The 9,614-nt window shown below is 32.3% G+C and overlaps 1 long non-coding RNA gene across 1 annotated transcript; it reads left to right on the forward strand.

Annotated features, from left to right (window-relative positions):
- Window positions 1–5,535: 5,535 nt before the first annotated feature.
- On the forward strand, window positions 5,536–8,815 carry LOC143069341 (uncharacterized). The gene is made up of 2 exons (XR_012976367.1): window positions 5,536–5,697; window positions 7,405–8,815. It is a non-coding gene; the product is annotated as an uncharacterized LOC143069341 (long non-coding RNA).
- Window positions 8,816–9,614: the final 799 nt, after the last annotated feature.

A 9,614-nucleotide genomic window follows, 5' to 3' on the forward strand; every position in this document is an offset into this window, starting at 1 on the left:
TTTACTGATTTTTTAAGTGCTGCTTGTACACTTGAAATTTCCAGTGAGTTATATTGGTTTGTGAATAAACTCATCATAGATACCAGGACTAATTGTGACCGACACATGAATACCAATATTTTTATTCCTTCAATTTGTTTTCTCCAAAATGATTGTTGTAAAGATATAGAAAGATGTGGTATGAGTGCCAATAAGACAACTCTCCATGCAAGTCACAATTTATTAAAGAAACCCATTATAGGTCAAGGTACGGTCTGCAACACGGCGCCTTGAATCACACCGAACAGCCAGCTATAAAGGGCCCCACAAAAATACTAGTGTAAAACCATTCAAACGCGAAAACCAAAGGTCTAATCTATATATGAAAAAAAAAACGAGAAATGAGAAACAACGACAACAACTGAAAATCAGATAACTGACTTAGGACAGTTGCAAACAATTGCAGCGAGTTTAAACATTTTAATGGTACCAAACCTCTACTCTTATCTGAAACAATAGTGTAACATACAAAATATAGAAAGACACACTATAACATATCATGAAGGACCATATGTGTAAAGTCTCAGTTGGCGCATCAGTGAAAAAGTGTACACATTGAACATGAAATGTGGCAAGTGTGAATACATTGGTTATTTCTTAAGGTATTTCATTCATATACATGTAGCTCTCAACTGTTTCGGTTCTTTAATGTCCGAAGATTTTAATATTTGGCTATTTATATACATTTTTTTGTAGATTGCCATCTTCCTTGCTGTCATATTGAATACCTTCAATAACTAGTTAAGTTCAAATGTGATTAGAAGATTTCTGGTCTATACTGACAAAGTGGTGAACCAGAGTCAAACTAAATCAAAGCAAATATGACAAAAAGGGCTCATTGTTTAACGATCGAAGAAATACATAGATTGTTATCAATCTGCTTGCCTATCGTCACCAACGTTATGCACGTCATCTGACAAATGAAAACAGTCTATTCTGTTGTTTCAATTTGTTCATAGTTCGCAAGAAGATGTGCTTCCACGTAAAATATCCGTCTATTATAATTTTGAAGTGGCTATTTATCCAACCAGCTTGGCCGGCTTTACGGTCATTAATTTCGAACAGATTTATCATTTTCATGGGAATACGGAAAATACCAAGCGCCGAGAAGACATAATCTAAAACAGGGGCAAAATATACCAAAGGGACAGTCAAACTCATAAATCGAAAATAAACTGACAACGCCATGGCTAAAAATGAAAAAGACAAACATACAAATAATAGTACACATGACACAACATAGAAAACTAAAGACTAAGCAACACGAACCCCACCAAAAACTGGGGGTGATCTCAGGTGCTCCGGAAGGGTAAGCAGATCCTGCTCCACGTGTGACGCCCGTCGTGTTGCTCATTTTATTACAAACCCGGTAAATAGTCTAATTCGATAGGTCACATTCATGAAATTGAAGGGGGTTGTGGTTACGAAGTAAGGAACATATCCGATATCATCTGTGAAACGGTTATTCCATAACGGTCAACCAAGTCATGAAGGCGTCCGTAAAATTTACGCCGGGATGATTTCAACTTCACCATTTGGAATAAATTGATAAGTAGCACTTATATAATATACACATCATGGAAGTCATCAACACGTGAAGCACAGTTTCGATTGAGTGGGACGAATTGACGAATGACATTCTTCTCAATGCTGGTATTTGTCGCATATACCGATCATGAGCATAACATATCTGTTAAGTAACAAATTTTAAAAGTAGTTTAGTTGAATATTTAAAGTTTATTCCCATTATTTCTCTGCCTGAAGACATTAGCAAAAACCAACGCTCTAAACAAATGAAATCGCACAATGATCATCTATCTCCATGAAAACTAATTGAGATAAATATTTTACATGATTTTTTCTGTATGGACTTTTGCAGATACCCGGCGAGTGGAAAATCTGAGCGATATATCTCTTGTGAAAGAAAATACACAAACAACACACTAGTTATCAACAACAAAAATCCAGATTCATTACATAAGTTGTGTTTACGTTTGGCCTTTTTTACTTTTTTGGATTCGAGCGTCACTGATGAGTCTTTTGTATACGAAACGCGTGTCTGGCGTATATAAAAATAAACTTTAGTCCTGGTATATATAATGAGTTTATTTAATATGACTGTTCAACTCAGATTTGAGCCTCATTTTAAATAATTTAGTAAAATGAAGAGGGGATTTAAATATGAACTCACGATATTTAGCATTGAAATAATCAATAAAACATGAACTAATGATACAATGTCATTTCAATAATGTATGTTAAGTCTTGTTTCATTTGTGAGCTTCTTGACAGCCAAACACTTATTAATGTATCAAAGTGTTTCATGATCATAAATATGAATTCCAACTCAATCAAAACTGTGCTTCACATGTTGATAACTTCCATGATTTGTATATTATATAAGTGGTATTTATTAATAACTAATTTTTGGATGTAATGTCTCTTCTGATTAGCTGACAGTGTGTTGTCTATCAGCTCATAGGCATAATTTTGTCACATGACCGTGACCATCAACGTTTGCTCATGATTTATTTCGGCTAAAATGGAATTTAGAACGAGATTATAAGGAATGACTGTAATACACACTTTTAATATAACACGCTACGCGGGCTATTCTTCAGTATGCACGAATTTTTTGATGTTATTTATTCATAGACAGCAAAAAATTTTCAGTCATTCCTTAAAAGGTTATTCTATGGAGTGAATTGGTATTGAATAAACTCATCATAGACACCAGGATTAAACATATGTTCAATGTTCGTCTATAAAACACTCACCAGTGACCAACTATTCCAACAGATTAAAACGTTTACACCCAATTTACAATAACCTTGACAAATCTCACTACTAGTCTTTTTTGTAGTCGGCTCGACTGTCTTCTCTACTACTTGATTGTCTATTATTTTTCTTTGTATCCCAATGAATTCTTTAGAAATTTATTTAGTAACGCTTCGAATACCGGGAGGAAATTAGTTTGTTTGGTATATATAGCTTATCAATTACTTAATTACTTATGAGTTTTGAACAGCGGTATAGTACTGTTGCCTTTATTTGTCTCGAGAATTAGTTGTATTTTTCGTTTGAATTGTTTCACATTTTGTAATGTCGGGTTCCTTTTCATTGACTACAAGGTATCTGGTTTGCTAATAGTGGTGTAGACCGTTTGATTACTTATAGTTGCTGTAATCACCTTTATTTTGACTCTGTATGTTAAGGGACCATCACATATTCTGAAGAGAGGTACAGAATTGTGAAAATTAATAGTCTGGCCTGGTGAAGACTTCAAAATAAATAACCTCACCAAACAGAATGAAATTATAAATATTTTACCCAAAACAATGTAGAAAAAAGTGTACAAAAGTAAAAATTAATGTTTGTACATCAAAATCGTACAAAGTTGAAAATTAATTTCCCTCAGAAAAAAATTCTAGCTTCCTCCAAAAGTAGCAACTGGTTGTTAACTGAATTATATAAGTAAACCATAATCTAAAGGACAACAGTTTTTTTCTTATCCGTGAAAAATACCATACATATTGGAGTACCGGTATGTAAAAAAACGACAATGACGAATGACGGACGGGATATGGTAGATAATAAACTATATACATGTATGCTAATTTCAAAATTCAAGACTTTCTAAATGGACTAGCATATTCTAATTTCCATCGATAAAGAGTTTTCATCTAGAAATAGACTAAGATGCATGTTTTTGTTTAATTAGTTGTAAGTGGCTTTGAACTATCTGTAAGTAACTGCGAGTACTCACAGATCTGTATCTAGTGTCATTTTGTCGATAGGATATACAAGTATCCGGCCATGTTCACTCTGTGTAGTATATCTGTTTGTATCCATCTGATAAGTTGAGCCTTTTTCACTTGATTTTTATTGTTCGTTCTAATGTTGTACTGTTACACCACTGTCCCAGATTAGTGGGAGGATTTGGATGCCGGTAATTACATGTTTAACCCTGCAACATTCTATATGAATGTGCCTGTCCCAAGTCAGGAGCCTGTAATTCAGTGGTTGTCGTTTGTTGGTGGGTAATATATTTGTTTTTGTTCATTTTTTATACATAAATTAGGCCGTTAGTTTTCTCGTTTAAATTGTTTTACTTTCGTAATTTGGAGCCTGTTATAGCAGACTTTGCTTTGTTCATTGTTGAAGGTCGTACGATGACCTATATACTCACACGGAAAACCATTTGTACATGTGATTCTTTTACGAATATAGATCATTTTAATTAAAGTGTATTATTTTCTCAATTTTTTTCTTTCCCTTCCTCGTTCATTTTTTATTTTTTTTAGGCCGGAAATGAAAAGAAAGGATAAATATTTTTTGATGAATGTTGTATTTCAATTGATTTTGATATGGAAAGATAATTAGGCCATGGGCAACAGGGTCATATTTACAGTTTTCTGAACATCTCTCAACTAGTTTGTCCATAAGGGTGTGGATGTGAATTGGCTAATTCGTAAGATGGATTAATTCAATCTTTCTGATTTGGGGATATATTTTTGGACTAGTACTGTACCTAACACAGACAACATATTTGACAAGAAGACTTGGTACATTTTTTAATGAGACAAAACTTTACAAAGAACTAATTATAATAGAGGAATTTAATTGTGGTCTATGGCCATAGATCTATCTATATTATAATAGGGAACTTCGTATGATTGCGTATTTAAATCTGACATAAGGTGAATACTACTATGCCCAAACCAGTAATATAAAATAAAATTTATTCCGAGGCTATTTATAATATAATAATTACTTATCAACCCATTGACGAGTTTATACGGTCAAGTTAACTAATTATCTGGTATTCGAAGAGTTACTAAATAAATTTCTGAAGAACTCATTGGGATACAAAGAACAATAAAGGACAATGAAGTTGTAGAGAAGACAGTCGAGCAGACTACAAACAAGACTAGTAGTGAGATTTGTCAAGGTTATTGTAAATTGGCTGTAAATCACAAAGTTAACCTAAAGTTCATCAAACTTTTTTTCAATTGATGAGTGGAATGAGTCGCCCGTTTACTCGTCAATATTTTTAATCAGCTTAAGTTCTGTAATTTATTACAATCCTTATTTCTGGTTACAAATCTTTGAATTTTTCGAAAAACTGAGGATTTTCTTATCCCAGGAATAGATAACCTAAGCCGTATTTGTCACAACTTTTTTGAATTTGGATCCTCAATGCTCTTCAACTTTGTACTTGTTTGGCTTTATAACTATTTTGATATGAGCGTCACTGATGAGTCTTATGTAGACGAACCGCGCGTCTGACGTATTAAATTATAATCCAGGTACCTTTGATAACCTATTAATAATTATAAAACTTTTTACTCAATAAAAAGAAGCTAAACCTTTCAATGTTTTATATACGATATTTCATTATTTACAACATTGTTAATAGCGACAGAACGAGTTTATAAAACACACTGTCAAAACAAATCACTTTTCCCGAGTAATTTAAACTTTTGTAGTTTTATTTTGAATGTTCATTGTTGAATGAAATTAAACAAAAACGAAAGGGTTTTCTTTTCAAACTTAGTCATTCGGTGAATTTATTTCAATACCCTCGAGATCATTACTGAAATTGGACCGTCTTCAACCAAGTTAAACAAAAGGGGAAATTGGCATTTCACATAAACTGTAAGTTTTTCATCTATCAATATCTATCAATAGTTTTTTTTAATTTTATTTATGAAAATAATGATTTTAAGTTAAAAAGTTATACAAACAATGTATCTTTTGTTTTGTATGTTCATTTAAAGAAATGATCAATTAAAAAGAATATACAGACATACATATGTGAAAATCAACGGGAAAATAATTTGACATACATTGGGCACTACAAAATTCGAATTACAACTCGTGATACTACAACACCGATTATTAACTCATGTGCTGCACTTGTGATTTTTTTATATACTATAATAGATAGAGAGACACTTTAAAGAGCAAATGATTAATAAGAAAAAAATCTAAAAATAATGGCCGAAATTGTCAGTCGACTCGTAATTGGAGTAATTGCGATTTTTACCAATAATTTGGTTTTGAAATTATGAAAGATAGATAGACATTTAGCAAACATGATCAGCAGGACAAAATTAACCAATGAGAAAAGTTTGATGAAATCGTTAAAAGATTCTTTCATTGAAGTTAGTGCCCTTCAATGACGATTTGTTAAAGAAGACAGAGAAAAACTGTAAACAGATAGAATTATCATCTATGCAAGATCAACAAAAATGATTTTTGTAATAAATTATCTTCCAATCTATTATCGAGATTTCAGAACGCTTGTGAATTTGAGACAGCAAACTATATATGTTTTGTATTTTTTTCATAAATCATATTCATTGAGAATTGAGTTTTATGCGAAACTTAGTTGTATTTGATAATGTCTTTACAGGTTGTTAAAATCATTCTCATTTTGCATCCCTTTTTAGAAAGCAATCTAGATTATTCATTCAACTGTAGAAGTCACTATATGGTACTGTCCATTTTATTTTATCTCAAATATTCAAATCTTTGGTCAAGTATTTAAACGTTAAAAAAAAATTAACCTAATGCATGCGCTAGGCTATTTCGTGGAGTCTTGCACTTGTAAGGTTTCTTCTGCTTTATTCTGTTTTCAAAATCGTCTTCTAAATAAAAATTGAAGACTTCTATTATGTATATAAATCTTTAAATATTTGACAACTTTACGACAGACGTTCTCGATCGGATAACCTGTGGTTATACAGGGCTAACATCCTAATTTACTATATATACTGAGTCTCAATTTTGGTTCAAAAAAGTTATATCTGCTAATTTGCGTTAGATAATTGTTGTCCTCCCTCAGTGGGATTCGCTGATCCATCGTGTCACACCGCCTGCAATGTGTTCATCGCCACAGATCACTCGACCAAATAGGCTACCTTAAATTCAGAAATTATTGCGTGTACTTATATTAAACTGCGATTTTGTCATTTTAGACTAAAATGCGATTTTAATTTTTGCGATATTCAGAAAAATCCTGTTTGATTTATATAAAAAAAAATATCAAAGTGTCAGTTTTAATTATTGCGATGATAACCCTGTGCATTTTTCGCAATAATAAAAAGATCACCTAATTTAAACAATATAGCTTTCTTGAGTCGGTTAATGTCTTTCCTTGTCATCTTTTTGGGGTTTGTAACACAGTAAAGGATGTATAGTGACAAGTAGATGGTGACAGGTAGATGGTGAACCTTGCAAAACAGCTGTATGTCGTAAAGAATGGTAATTTATATACATTAAATTAAATAAAATTAATAGCAAAAAAAAAAAAAAAAACTTTTACATAATAGTAATGATGATTATATATTTTTTTCTCAGTGAACAAAAAGATGCAGAAACTTCAACATGCAGTATCTTTTGCAGTTAAGCCTCAACAACCTGAAAATAAAACATCATTTCAAGCAAACAATTCTTCTGACAATATCGGTCAATCAACCTCAGCCTCCAATACTGTAACTGAAACTAAAAGGTTAACCAATCCTACAAGACAAACAATTAATGTGCAATTACATTTATGGAAGAAATTTAAATCTGCGAATGACAAGGTGTTAAACAGTGGGAGTTCTCATCATCATGACATTCTTATGAAAAAATGTTTGGTTTTGGCAAATGGATGCATGATTTTTACAGAACCAAATCTAAAATTACTTCTTATCCATGATGATGAAGGGCATTTTCAAAGTAAGATTTACCTTTCCGGCCGGCCTTTTGATTTAGCTATTATTTCAAGTAAACTCATAGCAGTCAGCTTTGGTGAAAATCGCTATGTCGAAATAATAGATTTGACAACGAAGGATGCTGTGAAATCATTTAACTGGGAAACCAACTGTTTTGGAATTGCAAATGTTTCCAACCACTTATACGTTGTGATAGAAGGTCGTGGAATTGTTGTTCTAGACCATACAACTGGGCAACTGATAAAGACAATTCCAATCAAAATAAATCAGAAAACTTTTCTTCTTGTTACGCACGATAGCATTATTTACACTAACTGGATATTCAATACTGTTTATTGCTTTGATTTAGCAGGGAATGAAAAGTGGCAGTTTAAAAAGAACAAGCTACATCGCCCAATAGGACTAACGGTCAACAGAAATGGGGATGTTTTCGTTGCTGGTAATGTTTCGGGAAACATCTATTATATTTCCAAGGACGGGAAGCGAAGTAAAGAATTAGTTCGGGACAAAGAGATTATGGATCTTTATCTTGACAATCAGACTTATCGTCTACTTACTTACAAATCTGACGGATCAGCTTTCAAATATTTTGTAGAATCATAGTACTTTTTGTTAATTTTGTTGAAGAGGTACTACTGTTACATTTATTGTACTTATTAATTGAAAAAGTGAGAAGATACCAAGAAGACAAAAAAGAAATACATGTTACAGAATGACAAAAGAAAAAATAATAAAAGCACACAAATAAAAACAATATATAATAACATACAGCAATATGCAAGAGCGGACTAGTTTTTATATTACCCTTACTTATCCGGAGAAGAATCTGCCTACCCGGCAAGAGTATCTGAGATCACCGCCGGTTTGTGGTAGATTTCGTGTTTCTCAGTCTTTAGATTTCTAAACATACTTATTTGGCAAAGGTTTTTAGAAGTTTTGGTTTGTAATGCTCGTGATCATTGTATTTGATATGGCCTTTCCGCTGATTTAACTCAAGCGTCACTGATGTGTATTATAAATATAGAACAAAATTATAAACATGGTATCTTGAAGAGTTTTTGTTTACCATTATAAATGACTTGCAAGTAACATTGGAAAGTTTTTTTTATGAAAGTTCAGAAAGTTTTCATGACCAATTCATAGACAAGATCATAACCTATCAAAAAAATCATATGAAAAAAAACATGAAACAGCGCAGAAATCTGAATTAAAACAGTTGAATGTTGGTGCTTGGTAACAATCAAAATTCATTAATAAAGACGTGAAAAGGATCGTGGCAACGGAAAACTAAATATACCTTCAAGGTCAGCAATCCCATTATTGCGTCAGTTTTAACTTTACGGTGAAAAATACGAGTACAAAGCACAAGGAGAAAAATAATACGCTGAGTACATATAGATATCACTTTATCCCTTTTAGTAATAACCAAGCTGAATAACAATCGGAGTCTCAAAAACAAAATCAGCATTCTTAAGTAGTCAAAGTAAGTCTCTTAATATGCTTTGATTTAGTTCAACAAGGACAGCATATGATCTGACATCAGCATATTTCTAAATGACAAACGCACATAAGGAAAGAAAGATAGCCACAGAAAAATTGTTATCAATTTAAACCGGTATTAAAAATTGTAAAAATTGCCCATTGAAGAAAACAAATTAAACAGGAAAACAATAAGTTAGCGTCGCTATAGTTGCTGACTGTTCTTGTTGTCTTGATTGGTCTACATGTACTAACATGTTTCCTTACAGCTTACATGTCATGGTCACCATTTCTTAAGTCGCATGAATTTCTGATAGCTAGATGAAATCCTTTCAAAGCTTTCAATGTATTTTTCTTCGTGCAATTCTTCGA

Source organism: Mytilus galloprovincialis, chromosome 3 (genome assembly GCF_965363235.1).
Source record: "Mytilus galloprovincialis chromosome 3, xbMytGall1.hap1.1, whole genome shotgun sequence".
Taxonomy (NCBI): domain Eukaryota; kingdom Metazoa; phylum Mollusca; class Bivalvia; order Mytilida; family Mytilidae; genus Mytilus; species Mytilus galloprovincialis.